Source organism: Pseudochaenichthys georgianus, chromosome 4 (assembly GCF_902827115.2).
Source record: "Pseudochaenichthys georgianus chromosome 4, fPseGeo1.2, whole genome shotgun sequence".
NCBI lineage: Eukaryota > Metazoa > Chordata > Actinopteri > Perciformes > Channichthyidae > Pseudochaenichthys > Pseudochaenichthys georgianus.
Genome location: NC_047506.1, coordinates 9,892,855 through 9,909,684, shown reverse-complemented (window position 1 = coordinate 9,909,684; position 16,830 = coordinate 9,892,855). Strand labels below are relative to the sequence as shown.

The 16,830-nt window shown below is 39.4% G+C and overlaps 2 long non-coding RNA genes across 2 annotated transcripts; both read left to right on the top strand.

The window, feature by feature from the left end:
- The first annotated feature begins 3,924 nt into the window (after positions 1–3,924).
- Positions 3,925–11,526, top strand: LOC139433703 (uncharacterized). The gene is made up of 2 exons (XR_011643090.1): positions 3,925–9,352; positions 10,265–11,526. It is a non-coding gene; the product is annotated as an uncharacterized lncRNA (long non-coding RNA).
- A 645-nt stretch (positions 11,527–12,171) lies between these two features.
- LOC139433746 (uncharacterized) lies at positions 12,172–13,677 on the top strand. Its single transcript, XR_011643134.1, has 3 exons — positions 12,172–12,498; positions 13,158–13,244; positions 13,588–13,677. It is a non-coding gene; the product is annotated as an uncharacterized lncRNA (long non-coding RNA).
- The last annotated feature ends 3,153 nt before the right edge of the window (positions 13,678–16,830 follow it).

Here is a 16,830-nt window from a genome sequence, read left to right as displayed (position 1 = left end):
ACTGCCTTAAGGACTTAAAAACGTGGATGACCTTAAACTTTTTGATGTTAAACACGACCAAAACTGAAGTTATTGTACTTGGCCCGAAGAATCTACGAAACAAATTATCTAAAGACATACTAACTATGGATGGCATTAATTTGGCCTCCAGTGAGACTGTAAGGAATCTTGGTGTTATATTTGATCAGGATTTATCCTTTAACGCCCACATAAAATCAATTTCAAGGACCGCCTACTTCCATCTACGTAACATTGCAAAAATCAGGCATATCTTGCCTCAAAACGATGCAGAGAAACTAGTCCATGCATTTGTTACTTCTAGGCTGGATTATTGTAACTCTTTATTATCAGGGAGTACCAAGAAGTCAATCAAGTCGCTTCAGCTGATTCAAAATGCTGCGGCTCGTGTACTAACCAGAGTTAGGAAAAGGGACCACATTACTCCTGTTCTGGCTGCCTTACACTGGCTCCCTATAGAACACAGGATAGAATTTAAAATTCTTCTTCTCGCCTACAAAGCCCTTAATGGGCAGGCGCCATCTTACCTTAAAGAACTCATTATACCCTACTGTCCTACTAGGGCATTGCGTTCCAAGAATGCAGGGTTGTTGGTTGTTCCTAGAATCTTTAAAAGTACAATGGGAGCCAGAGCCTTTTCTTATCAAGCTCCACATTTGTGGAATCAGCTTCCAGTTTGTGTTCGGGCGGCAGACACCCTATCCGTTTTTAAGAGTGCGCTTAAGACCTTCCTTTTTGATAAAGCTTATAGTTAGGGCTGATTAGATTCAGCCCCTAGTTTTGCTGATATAGGCTTAGTTTGTTGGGGGACATCTTACTTCTTCCTTCTCTCTGTCTATACCCGTGTACACTCATGTTCCGATTAACCCAGCCTCCCCAAATGTCTTTCTTTTTGGTGTCTATATACGCTGGGATCCGGAGTCATGGATGATCCTGCGGTCCTGTGTCCTGGATCGCGAGCGCTGGATCTTGAGTCGTGGCTGTGGTCCTGGATCATAGGTCCTGGATGGATATCCTCGTGGATTCATCTTCCTATTATACACACATGCATTTCCAAACATTTGGACTACCTATGTTGCAAATGTATTATCTTTTCAATTTACACACGGCATCTATTGCACGTCTGTCCGTCCTGGGAGAGGGATCCCTCCTCTGTTGCTCTCCCTGAGGTTTCTCCCATTTTTCCCTTTAAACTGGGTTTTCTTTGGAAGTTTTTCCTTGTACGATGTGAGGGTCTAAGGACAGAGGGTGTCGTATTGTCATACTGATATTCTGTACACACTGTGAAGACCACTGAGACAAATGTATCATTTGTGATATTGGGCTATATAAATAAACATTGATTGATTGATTGATTGATTGATTGATTGAATTCATATCTAGCCTCTAATGTCATCTTCCTTAGAACAAACCAAAGTCTGGCTCTACAACCATTGGTTTGTAATTAACATGTATGTAAAGTTTCGGCCGTCTGGTCAACACTTCTTGTAATGCAAATTGCTTGCTGAAGACCTCCCCCTTCCCTCCTTCTGTATTGTATAAAGTAATCTTGTTGTTTTTATTTCTGCTGATAAACTTTCGCCTCTTCACAGTTTGCCACATGCGCTCTTCCATTGTCATGCTAAACTAGAGACCATGCGAGCAAATGGGGAATGTGTGCAAACATTGATTGAAATAACTAACTAACTAACTTACTAACTATACTAATTATGAGGTGTTAACTCCTGCTGAAGAAAAAGTGCAAAACTCCAGGCCAACACCTTGGTGAGGACATCACTGGAATGAGAGACGCTTCACTCATACAAATCGCTGAGAGCAACTTGGGTTCATGCCGGCCACTGCATTGATCGGCGAACCACCGTGGTAAATTTGGTTTTATATTGGACGTTGGATATTCGACACATTCGAAAAATCTATTTAACACTGGCTTCGATGGGCGATTTTTTGTCAAACCAACTTCGATGTGTTAATACAAGGCCCGCCTATATAACACAAAGCTTTTTTTTTCAAAAAACCCACCTTTTGATTTTATACTATTTTTGTTGTGTTAAAAAATCCTATAAATCTATTATGCGGCTTGACCTTTTCATCTACCCATGTCAAAACACATCTGATGAACTCAGCTAACTGCCCTACACTTAACACAAAGCTTTTTTTTTCATAAAACCCACTTTTTGACTTTATACTATTTTTTTAATGTTAAAAAATGCTATAAATCTATTATGCGGCTTGGCCTTTTCACCTACACATGTCAAAACACATCTGATGAACTCAGCTAACTGCCCTACACTTAACACAAAGCTTTTTTTTCAAAAAACCCACCTTTTAATTTTATACTATTTTTTTAATGTTAAAAAATGCTATAAATCTATTATGCGGCTTGACCTTTTCATCTACCCATGTCAAAACACATCTGATGAACTCAGCTAACTGCCCTACACTTAACACAAAGCTTTTTTTTTCAAAAAACCCACCTTTTGATTTTATACTATTTTTTTAATGTTAAAAAATGCTATAAATCTATTATGCGGCTTGGCCTTTTCATCTTAACATTTTTTAAGGTGATTAGGCTACATGGAATTCTTTAAATGACTTACAATAGCTAAATATACATCTTCACATAAAACAACCAAAGGTTGACACAGGCAATAGTATTGAAAGTTACTTTTTTTAATTATTTAAGCATTTTCAAGGATATGCCAACAGAAAGGCACCTCAGGACGACAATAATTCGGATATTACTAAATCGCTTCCATATAATATAAGGACTTCAGAAATAGTAGGCAAGAGGATATTTTTAACTGACAGTTGAAAACACTGTATATGTCCTATATTGCAACATGGTCAAAAAGACAAAAACAAAGAACTGTTATCAATTTTGATGATGAGGAACATTTTAACAATCAGAGTGTTTGCTTTTTCTCATGCAGAGGGTACTTTTCTTTGTTCATCGGATGTGTTATGACATGTGTAGGTGAAAAGGCCAAGCCGCATAATAGATTTATAGCATTTTTTAACACAAAAAAAATAGTATAATATCAAAAGGTGGGTTTTTTGAAAAAAAAAGCTTTGTGTTAAGTGTAGGGCAGTTAGCTGGGTTCATCAGATGTGTTTTGACATGAGTAGGTGAAAAGGCCAAGCCGCATAATAGATTTATAGCATTTTTTAACACAAAAAAAATAGTATAAAATCAAAAGGTGGGTTTTTTGAAAAAAAAAGCTTTGTGTTAAGTGTAGCGCAGTTAGCTGGGTTCATGAGATGTGTTTTGACCAAGCGGCAAACTCTGGGGAAGAGCCGGGAAGCCAATACGGAAGTGCCACACACTGCAGTTCATATATTGGCCGATAGGCGATGGCTGCAGAAAGGAGCAATTTCCATAGACCCCCATGTTAAAATGCCCAACTTTACAGCGGAAAAAAACATGTTTCTCTCCCTGGCTCCATACATTTTATTATCGATATAGTTAGATTCCACCTTCATGATTATGGATCTGTGAGTGAATTGTTTTCTAACGCGACCCTTTTATTTATATTAGGTCTTAAAGTTTGTGCATACATTAGGGCGTGGTCACTTTGATTGACAGATACGTGCCTCACTGTCAGCTAACAGCAACTTGTCCACTCTGCTAGGCTACAACCATAGAGGCTACAACGTTAGTTAGTCATAGTACTTGACCATTTAGCTTTAGCCGTGTTCGTGGTGATATACCAGACAATTAAGATGTCGTGCTGTGCGCTTGAATGTACTAACAGAACTTCCAAGAAGTCTACTCACAGCTTTTTTCGGTGAGTAAAATGATAATATTATACATGTTAACCCCGTTAGCAGGTGTTTGTGTGCTTGTTAGCTTAGCTTGTTATGTAGCTAGCTAAGGACGTAACCCTTTATGCATGTGTATATATTGAAGGATAAAGATAAGGAAAAAGTAACTGTGAATAAGATATAGTAAATCCTGTTATAGGAAACATTGAGCTGTCTGAGTGGAAAAATAACGTGTTAAAGTTTACTGCTGTTAAAGTTTACTGCTGGCCGGCTACATCCTGTTATCTTCAAGGACGAGATGTGGGGCCCTGATCCTCACCAGACGCAACTGTCTTGTGAGAAAACCAGTTAAAACAGGTAATTAGAAAAAGGGAGTATGGCCCTGGCCTGACCTTGGCTAAAACTGTGTGTTGCTGGGCAGAAAAGGCAGACTGCAGCACAGAGAGCACCAAAGGTGGGGGCTTCACAGCAAACACTATAAAGAAAAAGATATATTCAGAATTCGGCACTCACTTCAACTGGGACCTCACACTGACGAGCCTGTCACGGTGGGAACTCAAGAAGGAGTCCAAAGCGCTTTGTGGTATAGTACGGATTGATATATCTTTGTTGAACTGTGTAATAAAGTGCTTATTTGTAGAAACAATTCATTGGAGTGCAAAGTCTAGTTTTTGTACAGCTAACAGAGAATAGTGTCTAGGACACAATTCCTTTCCCCTCAGAACTAAGAAAGGTCATCGGCAGATCCGGACGGCGACCCCGCTCTGGCCATATCCAAACGATCTGCGCGGAGGACGGACCTGGTCCGGTAGACTCCAACAGCTTGGTGACCCCGTGACGTGATGGTCTAGAGCGGGAAGTCCGGACACCGATGACCTTCTGAGAGGACACCAAAAAACATTGAGTTTACGGCTTTTACAAGAAACCATCTCACACAATCAAAAACCCAGGTCATTTAGAATCAAGGTAAGCATCTGCCTGTTACAACAAATAGATGTGTTTGAAATACCACTACATTTTAGGATTGTGTGAAAATGGCAGAAATAATTGTCTCAGCTAAAAAGTAAAGATAAAACGTAAATAAAATTGTGTGCACTGAATAGATCAACAAGGGTATAAACAAATCTGTGATGAGAAGCGGGTGGAACCCGTAATTTATGAGGATCCGCCGCGGTCCAACGGGAAGGTGTCAAACTTGTCAAACAAGTAGCCAACAGTAAGGTGTCAAACTTGTCAAAACAAGTAGCCAACAGTAAGGTGTCAAACTTGTCAAAACAAGTAGCCAACAGTAAGGTGTCAAACTTGTCAAACGAGTAGCCAATAGTAAGGTGTAAAACTGGTCGCCGTATCAGTAGCTAATATATCTGTGTACAATGTTTGCTGTTTGTTGATTGTTCTGTCTGTTGGTTGTCATTGTTGATTCGTAAAGACCTTGTTTTATGTTGGTAAATGTTTTGGTATACCAATAGTTTGTTGTTAGTTGTTGAAAGAAGCCCCCCTTCTCTTGAAAAGGCTGAGAGCTCCAGCCGGAGCCGGGGTGTCAGTATTTGTCTGTGAAAGAATCTCCCCCCACTTTTGGATTCTGTAGAAGAATACTCTTTGTTTCAATCAGAAAAAGAGCAAGCTATTCATCACAATTGTATTTTTAGGTTATGAATAAAACAAAAAGTAGTAGCCTAAGTGATAAACAGGAGGGTTTTTGAACGCTTGTCAGTCAGAAGGAATATATTAATGTTTATATAACAGGGGAAGCTCATTTGTGGTCAGCTGCCCTCTGTTCTTCAATATTCTGTGTTGCTCCACGGACATTCAAATAAATAAGAATAAGGACATTAAGAGTAACGACAAGAATTGTCCAGTGTATTAATAAATACAAGTGAACACATATTAACCTAGTCAGATAAATAGATACGAAGTCATTCTTGTTTCAAGGAAGCCCCCCCCCCCCTCATGGAATGCCTGTTCAAGCCGGGGTGTCTGTGAGAGTACCCACACCCCCCTCCTTCTTTTTTCTCTCTCTCTTCTTAAATGCATGAAGAAAGAGCATTGAATTTAAAACAAGGAGTGAATAACATTGAAAATGAATAGATCAATGTGGGAGCTCAAGTAGTAGATATTGAAATAAATAAGAAACTATAATTTGCTGTTTTTAGCATAGTTTTTGTAGGATACAGTTACGTCACTTTGTGGTTTTATGAGGGGTTTTGAGAACTGATTGGTACCATTACATTGCATTGTGAATTTCGTGGTATTTGTCATTTACTGAGAAGTTTACTTATATTTCGAAGGCATTTATTGCATACAGTAACGTTGAGGGAAAGTAATAATACTGTTTGCTGAGTATATGAAGCAGGTTAAAGTTTGATTCAAATTGAACATAATAGTGGATTATTCCACCTAGTGTTTTTATAATATCATTAGTAGACATTAATTGTGTTTGTAAGTTTATGAAGAAAGAGTAGAAAGTAAACGGGAGGTTGTTATGAGTTTGTCAGTCAGAATGAATCTGTTAAATGGTTACGCATGACAGAGGTGTTGCACAAACACACCGGTGATTGATGAGGGGAAACTTGAGCCGGCAGCTGCAGGGCACAGGGAGGAAAGAGAAAGACAAGTAGATGTTTTGAAGAGTTCAGAGAGAGTACAACTTGTTTCTAAATAATGTCATATTGTTTTGTGAGTAAACATGAAATAAAAATATATTTACTAGATATAACAACAACAACAGGCTTAACTAGGTTGACAGAAAACTGCTATTAACCAGTTTCAGCAGCTACTGTCATATCTGTGTTCTACAGAGAACATATGTTGCATTTACAATTCATATTAAGGAAGTCCACAATTGATACCATTAAAGACCTTTTTTGGTTTCAAATTAAAGAAGATTTTAAAGATGAAGTAAGCAGGACTTCAACTAGACAAAAGAGATTTTACAATGTGGTTTTACTACTGTTAATGGAGTAAAGAATCCGGGTAGACTACTGCCATTGATTTGTTTTAACATTCACATGTTTCAGCATTCCTGACCATATAGACACTCAGCCGTTTTATTTCGTAACCCTTTGGGGGAGAGATTTAAATTGAGTTTATCTCCAGTTGCTGGTTTTATTGTGATTACAGCGGCACTGGAAAGTTGTGCGCCACCTTTGGGTTGTACTCTGAATCAGTGTGTTGGTGAAGAGTTGCTCACTACAGAAACAGAAGAACTGTGCAAAGAACGCATCTGAGGAGGGTTTGACATTTTGCGTGTACCTCGTTGTCAAGGCAACAGTGGTGGGAAGAGAAACAGCAGTTTTGGGGGATTCCTGCTGTGCGGAGGACAAGTGTGTCTGCTGACTGTAGCACATTGATCCAGAGGTGCCTTCCCCCTCAGGACATCCCAGTGCAAGAGTTTCATTGATCCTATTGGCTACAGCTGCAGAGGACAACGCATTACTGACTGTTCACAATGTGACAAGATCTTGAGACAGGCTGGTCTCAGGCGGTTCAGACTCTGAGGAAAATATGCGATGATTTGACAGCATAACTGTGCAAGAGTTTTCCAGAGGGTGGTGTACAACAATAACATTAGTGTTTGAGAGGGGAGGCTGATTGTTTAAATGATGGTCTGGAATGCTGAAAAGATTAAAGTTTAATATTCTTGGTTGACAAACAAGACATCTGATTATTAGGTCACACATAATAATTTAGACATATAAACTAACTATGAGTAAAGGGATTAATGGATTTCATATCCTAGGGAGGGTTAGTTAGGTTGCGAATACTTCGCAGGGTATTTGCTAATGTATTTTGAAGAACAAATAACAAGGACACAAGTCCAATTTTGTTTTGTTTTTAGATTAAATTGTCCGTTACCAAAACTGTTCACCTTGTGTCTAGATTTGGACTTTGAGGGTAAGGGAGTATTTAGGCTTATTTTTATACATCTGACATTTTAAAATATGTTGGCTGTTCACCAGATAGACATTGGTTAAGAACTTTTCTGAAGATTGAATATTTGTTCCATTTCTACATATTCCTATTTAAAAAGTAATTTTAGAGTAAAGAGGGCTGAGGCTGAAATGGGAAATAATGTGGGGCCTTCAATCACCCATTAGAAGGGTGCATATTATTGACGACCAATAGGGAGGAGGGGTCACTCGACCCACCCTGCAGTGGGTTTTAAAATCTTACTTGCAGCTTCACAGGAAGCGCACAGCACCCGATTATGAGTTTAGAGGACTAGCGGCACCACCTCCTAATGGACATTCATTTAGTTGGTAATTAACTGACATTTAGAGATGTTAAAAAGTAAAAACATACCTACCATGAGGGATGATTCCTAAATTCAGCTACAAACCATTGATGAAATTACTTCTGTTTTTAGGTCCTTGATAAAGGAAGGAGTGATTGTTACATGTTCAGGACACCCAGGGTTCCACGCACTGTTAAAGAGGGTAACATTGTTCTTTAAGTGCACCAGAATTGAAGATAAATTAATAGAATGAGTTATGGAATACATAGAAGAGTTTCACAGATCCTGATAATGTTTTGACACAAGATAATAGTGATGTACACAAGTTTCTGAATTACATCTATTAGACGTGTTGATATTGATTAGGTGTAAATGAACTGCAGTAGTAGTACAATAAGGAAGTGACATTTTTTGGCTAACACTTTTCAGGGAATTTGGGAGAACAGAGATATCTTGAACATTATAGTTGTAATTGTGAATTAATAAATGATGGCGCTCCATATATACAGATTTCTATAGACGGAGGATGCTGGCCTGTGCTGGAACATCGGAGTCTCTGCAGGGCACGACACATGGCCAAAAAGACTGAGACCAACTGACCTTTGACCCTGACAGACAGGGTAACTTGGGAAGGCACTGTCAATGACTGACTCTGAGGTGTACCTGACCAAAACCTGACTTTACAACCTGACGGTGTGAGTGAGTGTATGTTTGCATCTGATCAGTGCAACTGCATGATTTAAAACGATGACTAATCAAGCATGTTTTGGACTAACACATTATTTCTGTGTGATAATAATGTGTGAAATGAGAGGTTTCCTAACATTGCACAAAAGGGGAAACCGTTTCTAACCTACTTGATGTTTCACTCCCACAGGAGGTGGCGGTTTGAAGAATGTGAAACTCAAACTATGACATTTGAAGGTTCTGTTTCTTTTAGGACTGAAAGATGGAGAGAAACACTTACTGGAGTGTTTACTGTGGGAAATGATGGATGTACATTTGGGAAAATGTTTGGTATTGTCTTATAATCCATTATGACCTGAAGGTTTTCTTCCCATACAGGTTTTTGTTTACACATGAGATAATGTGTAAAAAAGGGGGAGTGTAAACTTTACAATGTACATTTTTCATTTAGGGACTGAAAGGAACCTGCTGCCCAACTCCATTGTTCAATCTGATCATTGATTGACAGTTTTAGAATTGACCTGCTCCATATCTGGGGATAACACACTGTTTGATGAATGTCTCTAATATTGATTGAGTTATAGCAGGTAACACAGATAGAGAATCAGTGGCCAAGGGGCTGCCAGAGAGATGGACTTAAGAAGCTGACCTGTGAGTAATGTGTCAACTAATGTGTCAACAGGTATTAAAGTAACTAAGGTTTGAAATGTAGAAAGAACATATTTACAGTTAAAGTTAAAACATAGTAATGTAATGAGACACAATGTAATTTGGACAACATCATGTAACTAGCCTGGTAAAGAAGTAAAAGCCATAGACCTTATTGTTGAGGTCATTATGGGGATATACATTTAATCTAAATACATAATAGAAAGACATTTGAGGACAGTTTGTTAGAATTCTGTATTCATTTTTTCAGCGGGATAATATCTAAGAACTGACGGGTAGAAGCAGTATCACCAGGAAGCCGTTCACTTTGTTAGTATTGTGATTTTGGTTGTTTTTGAATCCATAAGATTAGTGTGTTTCTTTACCAGAAACATTAGCAGTTCAAATCATATTTAGATTTTTAATGGGATCTCAGGGATTTCATTTAAAAATAAATACAGATGCTTGTCAGAAATTCAGAGCTATTGAAATATGTTATTTAGTTTACCTAAAGATGTTGGGGTTCTTATTTAGTTGGCACAGTCCAAGTATTAAGATTCTGAAGCTGCACAATTAATTTAGAAAACCTGTGCACAGACGTCTGTTGTTTTAAGACACCCCACCAACAGGCTCCAAGTGGCCACGCACTGGTGGGTCAAACAGCCGAGGGCCCCAGAGCCCGGAGCGTAGGCTTGAGGGATTTGTATCAGATTTCTCCACACAGGTTGCTGACGCCGAAAGGGGGACCCGAGACGCAGGAGGCTGACTGTCAACCCCAGGCTCTCCGGCCCCGACCGAGTGACCCAGAGGACATCCCATGCCGTCCGCCTACAAGGAAAGGGGGACACGTGGTACCACTGGAGCAGGTGTGTGGAAGCACCAGCACCTACCAGGACCCTCGCTGACACCATCCAGGACCTAGGCCAACTGAACATCAGGCAAACAACCGAAGCCCCCAACCCCCAAGTGTGGACATCGACTCAACTTCCGAGGAGGAGGAGACAACAGGAGAACCAACGGCAGCCCAGGAGATAACAGCCGGCGAGGAGGCACAACAAGGGACCGCTCCCCCAAAGTAGGCGGTACACCACACGCATCACATACACACACCACACAAGAGACACTCACCTACACTGATACACCAAAGAACTTTTACAAGAAAAACGAAGATGAAGAAGAACTCAGGACCTAACCAACACCTCTATTGCTTGGCCTTAACACTTTGTTTTTTCATCATTGTTGGAATAATCATTATCATAGTGGGTGAAAGGGGGAGGCAAATCATTGACCAAAGTAATAATCCAAATTCCCCACAAAATGAAACTACACAAGATATCAATGGCCGTGTTTGCAGCAATTTTGACCTTGTGCGGGTGCTGCTGCATCCCATGTATCCGCTCAATGGTGGACAAAATAATTAGTACCGCCATAGCACCTTCTACTCCCCTGGGCCAACAACTCGCCTTGCTATCCTTAGAAAACAACCCAGACATTGAGGAAGGCGAAGAAGAAGCAGCAGCAATGGACACTTTCCCGACAGCACCATCAGTACCACCGTATGGCAGAATGTGGGAAAGAGAGACAGAAGCCTAAAACAGCTGACATAAATGTACATAAACAATAGCGTTGTTTTGTTGCCCCAATCATTAGAATGGGGCAAAAGGGGGATTGAAGGATAAAGATAAGGAAAAAGTAACTGTGAATAAGATATAGTAAATCCTGTTATAGGAAACATTGAGCTGTCTGAGTGGAAAAATAACGTGTTAAAGTTTACTGCTGTTAAAGTTTACTGCTGGCCGGCTACATCCTGTTATCTTCAAGGACGAGATGTGGGGCCCTGATCCTCACCAGACGCAACTGTCTTGTGAGAAAACCAGTTAAAACAGGTAATTAGAAAAAGGGAGTATGGCCCTGGCCTGACCTTGGCTAAAACTGTGTGTTGCTGGGCAGAAAAGGCAGACTGCAGCACAGAGAGCACCAAAGGTGGGGGCTTCACAGCAAACACTATAAAGAAAAAGATATATTCAGAATTCGGCACTCACTTCAACTGGGACCTCACACTGACGAGCCTGTCACGGTGGGAACTCAAGAAGGAGTCCAAAGCGCTTTGTGGTATAGTACGGATTGATATATCTTTGTTGAACTGTGTAATAAAGTGCTTATTTGTAGAAACAATTCATTGGAATGCAAAGTCTAGTTTTTGTACAGCTAACAGAGAATAGTGTCTAGGACACAATTCCTTTCCCCTCAGAACTAAGAAAGGTCATCGGCAGATCCGGACGGCGACCCCGCTCTGGCCATATCCAAACGATCTGCGCGGAGGACGGACCTGGTCCGGTAGACTCCAACAATATATATACAGTTTAGTTTATGATTCAGCCTTGGGTAAGACTTTTATAGTCTATGGCTATGACGCCCATAATGCTAAATGGGAGCAAATGTTAAAAGGGGACCCAATTATCCCAGTGTTGGCCGCCGGAGTCCGCCGCCGAAGCTAACCGGAGCCGTAGCTAGCCCTTTGCGGCTCCGTTAGCTTCGGCCAGCGGCGGAGCCCGGCGTTATAACTGGAGATCAAGGAATGCAGCGAAACGCGGACTCGGTTCGCCTGCAGCCCGCTATAGTATTAGCTAAATAAATGATGTTGAACAAGGCTTATTAAGCTGAACATCGCCACAATTGTTCTGCTATGTATCGGTACTTATTTTATTTTATTAACGTGTGAATGACAAGCATTAAGAATAACAACAAATAGCTATTTATCTTGCATATTATCTCGTTTGATTATGAATGTAACGTTTATATAGTGGAACTACACTGTTTTATCAAAACCAAAGTGCCACGCAGTAACTTGGTAGGCCCATGCATGTATTTCAGCAGGAAATGTGCAACCTAGATTACATTTACCAACACAGACTATATAGAAATATTTGTAAAAGTTGTTCATGCGTTACTAAGTGAATATGGCATTAACCCTCCTGTTGTCTTTGGGTCGGTTTTCATGTATTTTTGAATAAAGGTTTCCTTTCGGTGATCCAGACAGGCTGGACCAGTGGGTGCTGAACATCCGGAGGAATACATGGACCCCCAACGTTTCTTCTCGCCTGTGCAGTGAACACTTTGAGAGTCATCCCTTCAGCACGGACTCATGGGTACAGATCCTTTTTTAAAAACAAAATAACTTGGTTCCATTTGTGAGTGTAAATTGTTGTTACTAATTAAATACATGTTATACATTATACAATGCTAAATAATTGTTATGGCACAGCTTGCACATCAGTGATGAGTAATGTTCTTTTTATTAAAGGCCAAATTAAGATTTTGCCAGTTAAGTAAAGAAAAATAATCTTATAACTTATTTATCTTAACAGCTATCACTGTAAAAAAAAAATGATTTAATTTAATTTTACTATACAATATTTATCTTTACATTCTGTTCTTGCATATGTCTTATTATATTTACGTGTATATAGATTTCTGCCTGCACTAATTTATTATTCTTAATTTAATTTTGAATTTCTTTTATTGTTTTATGTCTTATATAACTGTTGCATTGTTGGAGGAGCTCGGGACAGATGATTTTCATTGCCATTCCCACACTGTAGCCTATGTGCTATGACATAAATCCTTTGAATCTGAATCTTGGAAACACGTAATTGTTGAATGGATTAACTGCATAGTTAACATGTTGGCCCTCTATTGTCTTTTATAATGCACTCTTACATTTAAAACAACATTATTCAAAAGAAAGTTGAATATCTACAGACCTCAAAAAGTTATTTTATGTGTTTTTGTTTATTATTTTTATTAGGGAAGGAGATGCCTGAAAAACACTGCAGTGCCCACCATTTTCTATTTCACCAATGGCAAAGAACAACAGCCTGGAAGGAAAAGCAGGGTGAGTAACAATGATGAGGTAAGTGACAGTCCTAGTTTGACTGTTAACAGCAATGAGGAGGTTGCAGATGTAGACCATGGTAGTGGTGAAAACAGTCTTGCTGCTGATCAGAGCAATATCATTATGATACAAGGCATGCCTGAAGAAGCCTTTGTTGTTCCACATGTGGAGCATAATGACATTCCAACAGTCAATGCTTGTGAGGAGGGTGTTGGTTTAGGCAGCAGCAGCCAACAAACAGACTCCGCCTCTGTTCACTCTTACACTTGGGCTTTAAACCAAGACGGGTCATACTGAATAGTTTGTGCACACATTTCTAACATGTGATCTTTCTTTCATGTAGGACGCTTGAGGGAAGTTGCAACGCCTCGGCCAATGGGATGTCTTCTCCACGTGAAAGAGATTGAAGGCATAATTTATAACTTGAGACAATTTTCCAAAAGTTATGACTTGTATTGGCTTAGATAGTAATGGATTACATCGAACACGAATCAAGATCGTATAGAAAAAAATGAAAGTGTAATCCTTAGTTACATAGGAAGAGATGTAATCGGATTAGTTTTACTTTTTTTAATAATAGGGAAACTCAGGATTACAATCTTATTCAAAACCTAAAAAGAGCAGATAGTGGTTGTTGTAAAATGATCAAATGGTATCTCTTCTCTGGAAGCCGTACTGTTCTGGAGGATAATACTTTAATTGTGAATCTCTACACCTACTGCCTGAATCTGCTTTATGGTATTATATTATACATTTTAAGCAAAAAAATCATATTCATATTTCTTCTCTCCTGTGTTTATTTGCATTACATTTGATATTGAAGTAATCCAAAACAAAAAGAAAGTTATCAGGTTACATTACTTTTATATCTTGATACTCACATGAAGTTACTGGTTGTGTTTTTGGCAAGTAGCCCTCCCAAGCCTGTGCATAAGTTATATCATTTTAATTACTGATACAGTTGTTGCACATCTTTAATTTATTTTGTAGTGTACTTAAAGGGATAGTGGAAATTGAACCCCAAATACTTTCGTTTTAACTTATATACAAGCATAATTACGTACCAAAACAATCACACCTGATTAAAAATATATAATAATTGCCTTACGCATGTTAGAAGCACTTTATTGCAGCTTCCCCGAACTTTTTTAGAAACGAAATGATCGAGTCAGCCAAACCGGAAGTGAGGAAAACTCAGGAAGACGAAACAATAACAAACCACGGCGTCTATGCAGAATGAACGTGGAAGGGCAAATATACCAGACAAAGAAGAAGGATTGTACGAGGTATCCAGTGATGATAGCGAGTCAGAAACATCCTCTCGGCTTTCCTGCGAAAATGTAGTTTTAGGAACTGAATCTGAATCCGGTTCAGTAAGCGACGATGGTGAGAATATTGAGCCAGACGATGGACCATTACGTCCTTATTTGTTCGAGCCCGAGGTGATGGAGTTAGTTCACGGCTTGGGCAATAGCGAGGATGACCAGGACCAGGCGCCAGATGATGCACCCCTACGCACAAATAATCTTGACTGGTAGGTCCCTAAGCATAGCTCACGCTAGGCGCTATATTATATATTGCAAAAGTTGGCATGCATGCACTGTAGGCCTATGGCTATGCCCGAGGATGACTGCATGTAGGGTACATTTCATAACATACCAGGGTCAGGTTCACATAAATTATCTTGTCACATTTATTATTGTATATGTAACAGCCTTATGGGCATTAATTACATGAATACATTTAAATGAATTGTATACTAGCATGATATACAGCTAGAGCCAATCGGTCTTTTGACGTAGTATGGTCCTAATCCTAGGCTAGCCAAGCTGCCTGTCAAGTGTAGGCTGTACTCACAGTACTGTTAGTCTATCATGTCTATATGATGACTGTAGTGTACACATTCGACACTGTGTACCGGATTATCGGATGACGAGGCCTCCGGTCGCCTAATCGACAGGCAATAAATGGCGTTGTACACAATGGTACAGGCTAATGATGCATTAAATCAGCCAGAAAACATAATAAAATACTCGTGCCTCGTCCAATGTTTGTGCCCGTCTTCCTTTGTTTTCGTCATCACCCGAAGATTCCCGAAGTATTTCGTTTCATTGAGAGGGCGTGGTCGGGAGCAGTAAAATTGAAAATAAAATGAAACTAGGCGCATGAAATTAAAAAAAATTGTTTATTATGCTTATTTTTAATAAAAATACATAAGTTAAACCCAAAATTCGCGGATTTCCACTATCCCTTTAAGTCATACAATGATTCGAAACCTTTACTTTTCATAAAATGCAAGATGTAACTTTCAATGTGGCTTGTGTATTTATCACATTTTCAATGTAAATAGATCTGATTAAATAAAGAGTAAAAGCACAATCTTAAATGTTGACAGTTATCATTTTCCTATGCTTATTGTTAATGTAGTAGTGTTATGAACAAAATGTTGTCCTAAAGGAAATTAAGATGTTTTTTATTTGTTGACAAAAGATTTAAAGTAGATGCTCACAACATGTGGGAACATTTATAGAGAAAACATTTTCTATTGTAAAACAAATATTTATCTGCATACTGAACAATTTAGAAACTCTCTAAAAGGTATTATCTTCTGTGACGTTACGACCCTGTAGGGATTGTGGGTGTTGCACTTCATAATTACATTCTATGGTATGCTTATGACATTGATGCCAACATACATGGGACTAGGGGAGACCTTCCTGTTGTTTGCATTGTCACTGACAAATGACAGTGTAGTATTCATTGTCAAGATTTTGTGTTTTTAAACTTGGGACTCTTTTCAGACTGCTCCGGCTTGGGAAAAGATTTGAGCCTTAATGTGTAATGTTTTCTGTATTGTATGGTAAGCTTATCCTTTCATTTGATAGTCCCATTTGGATGTGATAGCTAACATTTTCAGTAAGCAGTAGACAAAAGAAGTGAAAATATGAATGTAATTTATTTTCAATATTTACATAAATACATAATTATTTTAACAAATAAAATAACAAAAAACATCATAACAAATACAAAATAAAAGATTTGACAGACAGCCATGCCCAGCATGGGCCTGGAGAGCTACAGAGTCCATTGGGGGAAGAGGGGGGGGGTGGGATGTGGGGAAGAGGAAGAGCAGCCATGTTAACAGTGTTATGGCTACAGATGTAATATCTAACTCAACATTAGCCATGACAGTCTGGGCTTAGCAAGGGCCTTAGAATACATACTCTAAAGGCCAAATCCAAAAACAGTGATACTGACATTTTAGCAGTTCACAGTCTTTGGAGGTGGTCTTTCAGGCAATTGGCTGGTGACTTTACAAAAAATATCATTTCCCCTAGGGGTGAAATTAACTCCATCTCGCAAAAACAGCCCAGGACTGTCATGTCTAATGTTGGAGTGGTCAACAATGGCACCATTTAGGCTATGAACAAAAGTAGCCATAACACTGTTAACAAACTTCCGGGCCTTGTCCATTTTGACAGGATTTGCACCAGCCCTCCACCGGCGCCTCTGGGAGAGCATGATCTTCATGCCAGGGTGCCGATGGTAAAGCTGGTGCAGGTCCTCCTTCATCTGGTTCAGCAAC